This window comes from Fukomys damarensis, unplaced genomic scaffold (assembly GCF_012274545.1).
Source record: "Fukomys damarensis isolate Sample0158 unplaced genomic scaffold, DMR_v1.0_HiC HiC_scaffold_1, whole genome shotgun sequence".
NCBI lineage: Eukaryota > Metazoa > Chordata > Mammalia > Rodentia > Bathyergidae > Fukomys > Fukomys damarensis.
In genome coordinates, this window is record NW_022900913.1 from 52,775,004 (window position 1) to 52,787,955 (window position 12,952).

The following is a 12,952-nucleotide window of genomic DNA, read 5'->3' on the forward strand; positions in this document are numbered from 1 at the left end:
AGAAGAGAGACCCTGGACAGACCTACTCTTACCACGCTCAAAAGAAACCATCTCTTGCTCACACCTTGATTTCAGATGTCCAGCCCTGAGGGACTGTGAGACCAATTATGTACTGTTGTGTTACAGCAGCCTGAGGAAAGCAAAGCAGGTTGGTCAAGGGTAAGATCTGAGTGAGCACAGAAAGAGGAGATAAGGGTCACGTGTCAGCGAAACAGTATGACAAAACACACCAGTCATATGCCAGGCATATTCTGAGAAGCATTACATACCTGAAGCAAAGTGATCATCATGGTGGTTAGGGTGGAGTGTCGACTTGACTTGGCTTTGGGATCCGTCCAGGGGACTGGTAAAGAAGACATCTGGGAAGTCTGGGTGGGTCATGGAGGAGGCATGGCTTTGAGGTTTCTGCCTGCTCCTCACTCTTTCCCACTTTTCCCTGGCTCTGTTTCCTGGCCCTCAAGAACTAAGCAGCTTTGCTCTACTGTACCCTTCCATGGTGGCTTTTCTGCTTCGGATTCAGCCAACCATGGACTGAAACTGTGAGCTAAATTAAACCTCTCCTCCTTTAAGTTGGGGTGATGGGTTTTGTGTCTCAGTGACAGGAAAGCTGACTAATATAGTCATGTAGGAAAAGGGAGAGTGTATCTTGTTAGGTCAGGAGTTCTTGATGTGCATGGACTAGGCTTGTTCCAGAACTGAAGGTAGAAGGGAACTTTTGTGACATTTGATCAGGAACCTGTTAGAACCTCTGCTCTAACAGAGGTGGTATATTAATTAGGAAGATGCTGAGGAAGATGGATTGGACAAAGAAGACTGGAAGAAAGTTGCTCAGTTTTAAGATGGGTTCCCAAAGTTGCCAACAAGTCAATCACCAGGTATAATAGGCTGACAACGGACCCTAAGGCTATCCATGGCCTACCCTGGGAGACTGTGAGTGTTTAAGGGACGAAAGAGACTCTATTGATGTTCTTTGAGATCTTGGGTTGGAGACATTATTCTGGACTATCTAGGTGAATCCTAAATACAACCAAAAGTATCCTACATGATAGGTAGAGGGAGATTTGAGTTACAGGAGAGGAAGAAGGCAATGTGACCAGGGAAGCAGGGAGATAAAAGGTTAAGAAATGTTGTGACCACAAAGGGAGGAATGGGACAGCTTCTAAAATATGGAAAATGTAAGGAGATGGATTCTCCACTGGAGCTTCCAGAAGAAGTGGTGCCTTTAATGAAACCCATTCAGACTGCTGGCACACAGGACTGTGTATTAACTTGTGTCTTTTTGAGATATGAAGTTGGTAATTTGTTACAGCTGCAAAGAAAACAAATATACCTGGGGAAAGCTTACAAACATCTAATGCCTTGGTCCACCCCGGAGTGACTGAACCTGTTCTGAAGGCAGGGCCCACATCTGTAACATCACTAAGGTGTGCTGTGGCAGGAGAAGGCCACAGGGGCTTGTTCAACAAGAACAGCACAACAGAGAAGAAAAAAAGCAACTCAGAAGACATCATAAGAACATTGGGGTGGGATAACTACTGGACTTCTTCATGTAGGGAAAGGAGTTAAAATGACTCCAACTCAGACCCTGCGTGTGGAGAGCACCCCTCCCTTCAGACACGAGGGAAGGGGTGACAGGCCTGGTTGTGAGTGTCTGCTGGGGATTGTCCTGAAGGCAGCTGTAGATGTGAGAGGAGCACTAGGGAGAGAGAAGCTGGGCTCCTCAGGGAATCTCTGCAGACATGAAATCGAGGCTGTGACCATGAATGAAATTTCTGAGAATTCTGAGAAGAGGTGAGAGAGGAAGAACAGAACCACACTGTGTCCTACTACTGTAAAGGGCGAGAAGAGTAAGGAGGCAGAGGGAATAACTGGTGGCAGAAAAGAAATGTTCAGAATTATAGCATGAGAGCCCAGTGCATTCTGGTGGCCATGGAGGCAACCATGTCTTCCTGTGCTACAGAGAAGGGAAAGGGAAGGGTGACTAAGACATGACGACAGAGGCCCACAGTGACCTTTGAGGATGTGCTTCAGTGGCCTCACAGAGGTAGGGGCAGACATCAGATTGCTGAAGAGAGTGGGTGGGGAGGGGGTAGACACCACATAAAGCTACCCTTTGATGCTCCGATAAACACAAGCTAAGAAAGGATGAGGCAGCCCAGAAAACTAGATGCAGATAGCTTAGCAGAATGAGCTTTAGTGTCATACAGGACCAATCCAGGGCTTCCCTCCTGCCTGTTTGACCTTGAATAAATTGTATAGCCTTGCAGAGACTCAGCTACCTATTTATAATACCTGCACCAAAGAGTTGTGAGAATTCAATGAAACAGAATATGTCCATTGTCAATTTTACTGCCACTGCATAGCAAGTTCCCAAAATCAATACAGGGATGGAGTACAGATGGATGCACAGATGTGGGAGAGTTCTGGAAACTGTGGTGTAAAATGGGATGTCAGATAAAATACAGGTCTCAGTTACATTTCAACTTTAAAATTGAGGTAAATTTTAGTAGTAGAAGTACATATCAAGTATTACATGGGCTAAATTTATAATTAAAAATTATAATCAGCCACTGGGTGTGGTGGCACATGCCTGTGATCTCAGCACTCGGGAGGCTGAGGCAGGAGGATCACCACAGGTTTGAGGCCATCCTGAGCTACAAAGGGAATTCGTGGCCAACCTGAACTACATACTGAGACCCTGTTTCAAAACATTGAAAACAATTATAATGTGTTATTGATTGCATTAGTTATTTATTGCTTCTGTATTAAATTATCACAAATTTAGCAGATTAAACAGAAGTTGACTTACAGTTCAGCCGCACATTTAAATCCCTGCTTTTGCGTAGATGGATGCAGGCCCTTGACCCCCACTCATTCCTCCAAAACTGTCCTTTGGGAATTTAACACTGCTTAGAATTACTTGTGTTCTGCCCAGAAGTAGAAGTCTGGGGACAATTCAAACTCACAGGAGGCACATGTATGTTTCGTCATCTCTGTGTCTCTAGATTCTTATCCCAGGGCTGGCAAATACTAGCAATGGCATAAGTGTTATAGTAAAGGCTGTTCTTTTACAGTTGACTTCCTAAGAAACTATTGCCACTTTTCATTTTCAAGCTGAAATATACAATATGCTTCGCAAATACTTACTTCAAACTTCTGAGACATGCACTAGCCGATCTTTGCAATGCAGAAGTCCAACTCAAATCATCACAGAAAATAGTGGCTGGAAGGTGAAGTGGGAAAAAATAGACTGGACACCACATTTACCAGTGCTCTATCCTTCTTAGTATGAGCACAAATTATTTGCCTCCTCGACTTTCAAAAATTGCGTGTGGGAGTATAGAAAATGGAAGGGGGCCACTGGAGGTAGCAGAGAGGCAGCAGGATTTTAAATAATCTTGGGATCTGCCATGTGTCCCTCAGCTGGGTAGATCCCCACACAGGCCACAGTAGAGAAGGTGGAGAGGGAGTCTAGCTGCTGATGCAATCACACAGGCAGCCCTGGCTGCATGCACAGCCTGCAGCCAGGGCTGCCTGTGGGCTCTGATAGCTTGGGCAGAAGCGAGGAGGATGCTGATAATGGTGCAGGAGCCCCAAGGAGCTGTGGGCTGCCCAGGGCCTCCCTTCCAGGCCTTCTCATGCCCAGATGTGATGCCATCTCCTCTCCATCCTGTCAAAACACAGTTTCTACCTGGCTCCCCCGCCGACCGCCCAGCTTTAAAGGGAGACTGACCTGTCTGACTACACGACGACCCTATAGACCTTTCCCAGCCAGAATTTTGAAATAAGCACTAGAGGCAGCACGTCCAGCCAGGGCTGAGGCACCAACTATGCTGGGGTGGAGGGCTGGGAGGGAAGCTGGGCTCTCCCTGGATGTGATTTATTCATTTGTTCTTTTCACTGCAAGATGCTGTTTTTTGTTTGTTTTGTTTTTTGATACTGGGGATTGAACTCAACACCTTCACACTGAGCTACATTTTTGAAATAAGCACTAGAGGCAGCACGTCCAGCCAGGGCTGAGGCACCAACTATGCTGGGGTGGAGGGCTGGGAGGGAAGCTGGGCTCTCCCTGGATGTGATTTATTCATTTGTTCTTTTCACTGCAAGATGCTGTTTTTTGTTTGTTTTGTTTTTTGATACTGGGGATTGAACTCAACACCTTCACACTGAGCTACATCCCCCCACCCCACCCCAGCCTTTTCTGGCTTTTTATTTTTCAGTACTGGTAATTGAACTCAGGACCTTGCACTTGCCAGGCAGTTGTGGCACCACTGAGCTACAACCCTGGATGTTTTTGAGACAGACTTTGCTGAGTTACCAAGTTGCCCAGTCTGGGCTTGAACTTCCCATCTTCCTGCTTCAGCTGCTTAGAGTGCTGGGATTGTAAGTAGGTGCCACAGGCTTCTGTTCTTATTATCTTTACCAAGACAGTTTTCTCCCCTGAAGGCAAAATCCAGAGCTGCACTGGGATCTCCACTTCTGCTCCCTCACACAAAAGAATCCTGGGCTGCACCAAGGTGAGGCCTTTCCTCCTACTGAGCAACACCCAGCTACTTTATGGGCTCCCCGGGGCCCGGAATCAAGTGGGGTGCCTGCTTGCAGCAGCGTCTTCCAGGGGCTTGGCCACGTGGTACAAGGTAGATACCTCTCATGAGACCTGATGGGAAAAATCAGCACACTGCTAAGTAGCTTCAAGTCTGTGTTATCAGTGGTTTGCAGTGGAGATATTTGAGATTTCTGAATTTCACTAAGCCAGGCCCTCCTTCTAAGCCTGTACTCTAACTCTCTTGGGGGGTGGGTAGTGAAAAGGCTACATACAAGTTCTTTCTTAACTCTCATAGCTCCCACTTCCTGTGATCCCATGACCTCCTAATGAGCCGGGTGGGGGCTGGCAAAGGTCTCGAAAATCCAACAGAACGAAAAACATCCAGATCTATTTTTCCCCCTGCTTTGGAAGATATTTCCTCAAATGGAATGTATATATGCTAAATAAGAAGCCCCGTAGTAAATAAGTGACTCTGGAGGATACTTTCTGTCTTCACCCTGCCCCCTGACACCCAAAAAGCATCTCTGTTCCTCTTTCTAAAGGAATACACTGACTGCTCCCATTTTGGCCAACTTGTCTTTCTCTCATTTCACTACCAGCTAGCACTCTCTCCGATTAGGTTACAAGAGTGGGGCTTGGTACAGTAATTCTCTGCAGGGAAGTTCAAGAGTAAACATGGTGAAAACACCAACCAGGCTTTAAACCATGCCTTCTCTTATAGCCCTGTACAGGTAAGGTAGGTATTATTACGCCTATTTTACAGATAGAGATACTGACACAATGAGATAATTGAGTTTTCCAAACTTCCAAGGCTACTTAAAGGCAGAATGGACAATGGAAAACAAATCTTCTGGTTCTCAGTGCCCTGTCCATATTACTGCTGAAAATATGGGTCATCTTCCTGCAGGAAAGGCCTATCTAGACATTCTCAACTCACCGGTTTCTGGATTGAGTCTGGAAGAGCAGAGGAAGGAGGTGAGTTCACCTCAGAGTTAAAACTTTTTTCAACATATTTTGACTCTTGTTCCACTGTGCTTAAAAGTGGCTTCCACTACTTCCAGGGTGTGCCCAGAAAACTATAATCACAAAATGAGTAACTCTTTGGGCTGCATGTAACTACTCAAGAGTGTGTGAGCAGAGGTGGTCATCCAGCTCAAGGGTCAACTGTCCACTATCAGAGATTACAAAGACACAGTGTCCTTGGGGGGGGCTCTTTCCAGTGAAGCAGGCCACTTCCTTGCTGCGACTACACTTGTCAGGAGACACTGCTATATGGTTGATTTCTTGATAGCAGCCATTCTTTCTGGGGTGAGGTAGAATCTCAGTGTTGTCATCTGCAGCTCTCAAATGACCAGTGAACAATTTCATATATTTACTTGCTGCTCTTACTTGTTTATCCGAGAAGTGAGACCCAGTTTGATTTGTCTCAAAATTCAGTTAACAGTGTTGCTGATCAATTTTATTTGGAGTTCATGTCAAGGTTTTTCTTCCTAGTTTTGTTTTGTTGAGGCTCTGGGAAGTCCATGAATATTCAGAGTTTGAAGCAGATCTTAAAACACACACACACACACACACACACACACACACACTTCAGGAATGCTGCAATTTTCTGAAAAAGACTCAACAATAGGCTTCTGATGTTCATTTCTTAAACACAATAAACTGAAAGAATGTTTTCCAGTCCACAGTGCATTGAAAAGTTATAGATCTTTTTTCTAAGTGTTCTGAATCATCTACTTTATAAATGCTTTACTTTTTAATAGCCAAAGCATTCCAGTTCTCCTCTGAAAACTTTTGAACTGATGTGAACTTGCAGCTAACGTGGAGGCAGCTGTCTCTGGTTCTGGATTGAGGAGGGATAGATGAGGTGGTCCCCAGGGGGTCCCACTGAAGTCTGAAATACCCAAGCCTACATGGGTAAAGCTGGGCCTGCAACACAGAGACACAGAAGGCTGAAGAGCAGGCCCCAAAGGAGACGCATAAGTGGGAAATCTCCCTGCCCTTTACCAAGTGGTTGTTTTAGCAGTGATCAGGTTGTACCACTTTGCCAAAAGCATCATGGCGATTTTGAGTCATTTCAAGTGTCTTTTCCCCACTCACTTAAGAATTTTAACTTAATATTTCCAAATCATGAAAAGAGATTTCAATGAAATACTTTAGATAATAGATACTTTTCTTTGGGTCTCACCTTTTACACACACACACACACACACACACACACACACACACCTGACTCCCACAGTGGAAACTTTCCTTTTCTTTTTAATATTCATACCACTAGATCTGGTTGTCTGGATATTATAAGCTGAATTGCTTCATTTTTTGCTTAAAATCATTTATTGTAACCACTGAAGAAGTCTATTTATCAGAGCTCTTTTAAGGTGGCAGGTTTTAACACAGATGGACTTTAAAAGATTTTTCTCTTTGTCTTGGGTTCCTCATCTAAAAAAGATGGGCACAGTAACAGAGCCTCACTTAAAGGACCTTAAGAGAATCACAGCCAGAAGTGGCCGGGAAAACCATCAGAGTGCTTAGGAAGCCGCGAGTGAGATGATCCTAAATGCAGGCATCTTTCATTCTTTGGGCCAGGGCTGTGCTAGGGTGGCAGGGGGCAGGAAGAGACCCTGAAATGTGTACCCTTGGACAACCCTGAGAGGAAGTGGGGGGAACTGGGCAGCTCACTTCATGGTTAGTCATGAAAGTTCTCAGGGTGCCTTCCAGTCTCCCTCAGCCTGTCACAACTGCACACGCACGTTTTCTCTTTTGAATCAAAGACTGGAGAGGTGCCCTGATCTCTGCTTCACCTTTTCCATCTCCCCAGCTCCACAATAGCCAGATTTTTGAGGGGAAAACCTAGATCTTCCGCTCTCACAGCAGTTCAAATGGCTGCATTCAAGCAGAGAAAAAAAAAAATTCATATTTTTTTCCCTTTGAAACTTTTTAAAAATTTTGTGACAAAATACATGACATAAAACTTACTACCTTAACCACTTTAAAATGTACAGTGCATCATTATTACACACATTTACAGTGCTGTGCAATCGAAGTACAGAACTTTTTCATCTTGCAAAATTGAAACTTTGTACCCATGACAGAGTTTCAACTTTGTGTTTAAACTGCACATTCTCTCTCATTCCAGTCCCTGGCAACCCTATTCCACTTTGTGACCCCCTGAGTCTGACTATTCTTGATATCTTATATAAATAGAATCATACAGTATCTGTCTTTTGTGTAATTGGCTCATATTGCTTAGCGTAACATCCTCAGGGTTCATCCTCTGAGTTGTAGCCTACATCAGAATTATTTCCTTTTAAAAGCTGAATGGTATTTCACTGGATATATATAGTGCATTTTGTTTATGCATTCATTGCTCAGCGAATGCTTGGGTGGCTTCCTCCTTGGGCTACTGTGAATAATGCGCAATGAACATAGATGTTCAAATACCTGCTGAAGTCTCTGCTTTCAATTCTTTTAGATCTATGTATCCAGAAGTGGAAGTGCTAGATCATATGGTAATTCTCTTGTAAACTTTTTGAGGAACTATCAGATTATCATTTTCTACAGTAGCTGTACCACTCTACATTCCCACCAACAGTGATATCTCCCCTGTCATGAGGTGACCACTCTTGGGTAAAGAAAGATACACAGAGTAGGATTTGCATCTGGGAGTAGATCCATCTGCCTTGATTTAAGGAAGTGCCCTGAACCAGCACCACTTCATTCAGTGACATGAGTGGCATCCTTTCTGTTGTTGTTGGGGGAAAGGAAGTGACAGAGGTGGCTGCCAGGTGTCCTGGGATGCTATGTGTGCAACTTGAGAAGAGATTTCTATTTTTCCGCCTCTTCCCTTTCCACACTCCTACAGCTGAGCTTCTGCTGCGGCAAGCGATCAGCAACCTCCTCCAGGATCTGCCTCCCTGTGGCTCACAGAGCTGCTTTCCTCTTTTTGGTTTCATTTCTTAGCATCTGAAGATGGTCTAGTCAAGTTTTTATTTTGTTGTGCACATGTTCTCATGGCCATGTCAATAGGAGAACGGTGAAGGAGGAGGTTAACTATTATCTCTCTCAAGAACTGAACTGGGGGCCAGACCAACATAGAATTCGCCTCCAGATTTAGGACCTAGGTTTTGTCCATGTATTGGATAATCAATATTTAGGGTTGTGGAAACAAGTGCTATTCATTCTCCCCTCTGCACTTTTGTCCAGGCCATGGGCTGGGTTCTCCTAGTGCACCTCTGTCTCCCCTTTCTCTCTCTAGATTGGACTCCCCAGGCCTGCGTGCCCATAGTAATTTCTTCTGCCACATCTCTGTTTGCAATGCTCATTCTTTTCATTTTATCGAATCCTCCTCTAAATTCAACCCAGGTCCTTTGTGTTACCCACAAAGGCAGGCACGTGGGTGATGCTAGGCAGATACTCAGGACAAGGCATTGATGCTTCCTGATCACCGGAACGCCTGACTTAAAAAAACCTGCTTTCTTAGAAGCGATCGGAGGAAGGGCAGGGACAAGGGGAAAACATGAGAACCAAGACCTGTCATGTGAAGGTACAGGATCCCAGTAATGAATGTAACTGTATTGTATACCTAGATTGTACCAATAAACTCAATTAAAAAAAAAAAAAAAAAAGAAGCGATCGGCTTCCGAGCAAAGCACCTCGTGATCACCGGCTGGAATCTCAGGCAGATCCCAGAGCACAGGCCTGTGAAATCCGGGAAGCAGGCATGCGCTGCGTGCGGAGGAATTCCAATAATAGTTTCAGACAGAGAGGGCAACGGGGCGAGTGCTGTGACTCACGTCCCCAGTGCAGAGGGGGAGCACCTGGGGAGACCAGGAAACCCCCGGGGGCACAGACTGGAGCCAGCCCTGCTCAAGGGCAGCCAGGCTGACTCACACAGGAAGGCAAGAGGGCAATACCAAATATGAAAGAAGTGATCAGCCTGTCAGGGAAGCCCTCAGAGAAACAGGAGCCATGATCAGCTGGTACCGAGCTCCGAAAAGGAAACTTCAGTGTGTCCTCAGGCCTTTGTTCTTGCTGAAGGTTGTCAAGATGAGCCTGAGTCAGCCGAGTGGGGGGACCCCACAGTCAGAGGGCTCAGTGTCGGCCCCCACTCCCAGCACTGCGGTGGGTGGGGGTGTCCCCCTCCAACGCACTTCCCCTTCGAGTGGATTACTGTAGCTGATAGGTAATAACAGCTTCGATCTTCAGTTTTGTGAATTATGCCCAGCCAAAGGCCGACCAGCTGGCGTTAGGAGGAGGGAACCTTATTCCCAAGGCAGGAGCCCAGGGACCAAGGGGAGCTGGCCTAGAGGCGACACCTTTGTTTAATTAACACACAGACATCCTGGAAGCTAGCCATGTTTACTGAGCTTACTATATGCCAGTCACTGTTAAGAATTTGGGGTACATTGTCTCATTTAATTCTTACAACAATCTTTTTTGGTTTTTTTTTTGGTACCGGGCATTGAACTCGGGTCTTTGCGCTTACAAGGCAGGCCACTGAACCGAATCGCTGAGCTAAATCCCCCACCCTCTTACAGCAATCTTAAGAGGTTCTTTTATTATTGGTGTTGTACAGACCAGGAATTGAAAGCCCACCCACCGGGGTAATCTGCTAACTCTACAGCCATGAGAACCAGTTTGGGGATTTGTGCCTAGGCTGTCTCTCAGGATGACTGTTTAGACTTAGTTGCTGTTGACAATGATTTAAATGTTAGGTTACTGAGGGTTTCTCTCAGAGGTTTCTCTGTCAGCCTAATGCCCCCCTACCCTCAGATGAACAAGGGACAGCAGAGTACTGAGGAAGTTTTGGAGAGATTGGCTCCATCCTTCCAGGGTCTTGATGCCCCACAGACTACCTATAGCCAGGATGGAGCAAGCCCTAAGCCCAGTGCAGTTTTGCTCACCTGTAGTCTCAGCACTCTGGGAGACTGAAGCAGGAGCATCACAAGTTTAAACCTAGTCTGAACAATTTAGCAACTTTGGGACTCTGTCTCAAAATAAAAAAATTAAAAAGGGGTAGGGAGGTTGCCCATTTCTACCCAGAAATGCTCAGTCCCCAGTACCTCAAAAAAAAAAAAAAAGTGTTCCCTGGCTGAGTAGCAGGTCTGGGTGGGAGATCCCAGGCTACACAGGGGAAGTGACTCCCTTGATGGATAGTTTCGCTATGACCCTGTTCTCTCAAAGCCAAGTGTCATGATTCTTCTGCAGGGCTCTGCAGGTAATGAAAGAGAGAGTCTCCTGCCACTCAGAAGGGCTTGCAGCTCTCAGGAGAGACAGCAAGATACCAACCTCAAGTCTGCAGCAACCACCGTATCTTTTAACATAGTTTTCTTTCTAAAGAGGCCCTGGGAACAAATACTTTGTCTGCAACAGCTCTGGGTATATGGGTCTGGGGAGGTTGTGGTAACTGTGATTGTGTGGATGGCCGGAAGAAAAGTCCAAAAGACATCACAAGAAATTTCAGGGTCATATTTTTGGGGTCCAAAGGTTCTGCAAAACTAAAGAGTTTCATAAATAATAAGAGTAGATGAGGACTTAAATTTCAGAAGGGCAGCTTTCACCTCCAAGATGGCTAAGTGCTTCCTTTTCCTTCCATTCAGCCTGCCCTTCCTCACCAAAGAAGCCAACTTGAGCTCAGTCTGCGTTTTAAGAGCATTGCAAAGGTGTGTGACCCAGAAATGTCTGTCCCATCTGCACAACACTTCGTCCTGACTTTTCTCTGGCACTGAAAACCCCAGGAACTGTGAGACTGCCCTCCTGAAGTGCTAGGTTCCCGAGAGGGAAGTTCCTAATCCCTGTTTATCTGCCATTTTGGTAGGAGTTTCTTACAAATCCTGGAAGCCAGCTGGGGAATCAAGGCAGGCATACAGGGATGATGCAATGGGGCAGGGCCTGTGGTAAATGGCATCAGATGGGACACCTAGGGAGGGGTTTTACATGCCCAAGCCCAGTTCTTTTTTTTTCACCATTGTTTTTTGGTACATTTAATGCAAACAATACAGTTACACTTATCACTGGGATCTTGTACCTTTACTTGATATGTCTTGGCTCTTATTTTTTCCCCATATTCCTGCCTTCCCTTCACCCCCTTCATCCTTCCCTATTTACAAAGATTTTGTTTCCGTTTTTTCCTTTTTTTACATTTTTTCTTTCCCCTTGCTTCCTTTCCCCTCCTCTTCCCATTTCCCCTTTAACCATTTTCTTCCTACTTCATACTATCACTTATACCTTTTGAACCTTATTTGCACTTTTAGTTTTTCACTATTTGGTATTTACTCATGTGTCCTATTTATTTCACTTAAGAGTATAGCCTCAGTGTGCATTCATTTAGCTATAAATGTTTCTAGTTTCTCATTCTTTATAGAATTCATTTTATAGAAAAACTACATCTTTTTTTATCCAGTCTCCAATTGATGGGCATTTGGGTCGTTTCCAAGTTTTACCTATTATGAACCATGCCACTATAAAAACGGGTGCACAGATTCTTTTAATTCTTTTGGAAAGATACCCAGCAGAGGGATAGCTGGGTCAAATGGGACTTCTCAACCTGGTTCTTTGAGGTATCTCCATATTGATTTCCATAGTGGTTGCACCAGTCTGCACTCCCACCAACAATGGAGAAGGGTTCCTTTCTCCCCACAGCCCTGCCAGTATTTGTTATTGGTTGATTTCTTGATAGCAGCCATTCTTTGTGGGGTGAGGTGGAATCTCAGTATTGTTTTCATCTGCATCTCTCGAATGACCAGTGATGTTGAACATTTTTTCATATATTTACTTGCTGCTTTTACTTCTTTGAGAAATGTCTGTTCATTTCAGATGCTTTTTTTTTGTACTGGAGGATTGAACTCTGGTCCTTGCACTTATGAGGAAGGAAAGGAAATCAGTGAGCTAAATCTGCAGCCCCAGATGCTCATTTTTGAATCCAGTCTTTGTATTTAGTGGATCTGATTTTTTTTAGTTCTTCCCAAGGCCAGTTCTCCTCACTCTTTTTCCTTATGGAATTGTCCCTGTCCTCACCCCAAAACCCATGAACTCTCTGTCCAGCTTGGTCCCATTACTTATATCTACTATTTTCTAGTGAAGAATCCAAACAACTGTCCAAGTATTCTGCCTTCTTCCTATTTCAAAGGAATGGAGATCTGTGTGTCTAGGAGGTTTCATTCCCTTTTTGCACCCCTGGGCTCTTTCCTAGCTTCTGCCATTTGAGAGACTCCCCAGAAGTACATGGAGAAGAGGTCATTGGCTGGGAATCTCTTCCTCAAGGGGACAGAATGGAAAGTGGAATTGCAGTCAGTCAGAAAGGAGCTGCCTTGAGCAAAGTTTAAAACCCAGAACTTGACCATCTCACAGCTGCCAGCATTTCATTTAAGGGTTCAGCAGACCCCAATGGGCAAAAGGAGGGAA

General features: G+C 45.0%; 1 pseudogene; it reads left to right on the forward strand.

Moving 5' to 3' along the window:
- The first annotated feature begins 1,567 nt into the window (after positions 1 to 1,567).
- Positions 1,568 to 12,952, forward strand: part of LOC104871452 — a 70,990-nt pseudogene continuing 59,605 nt past the window's right edge.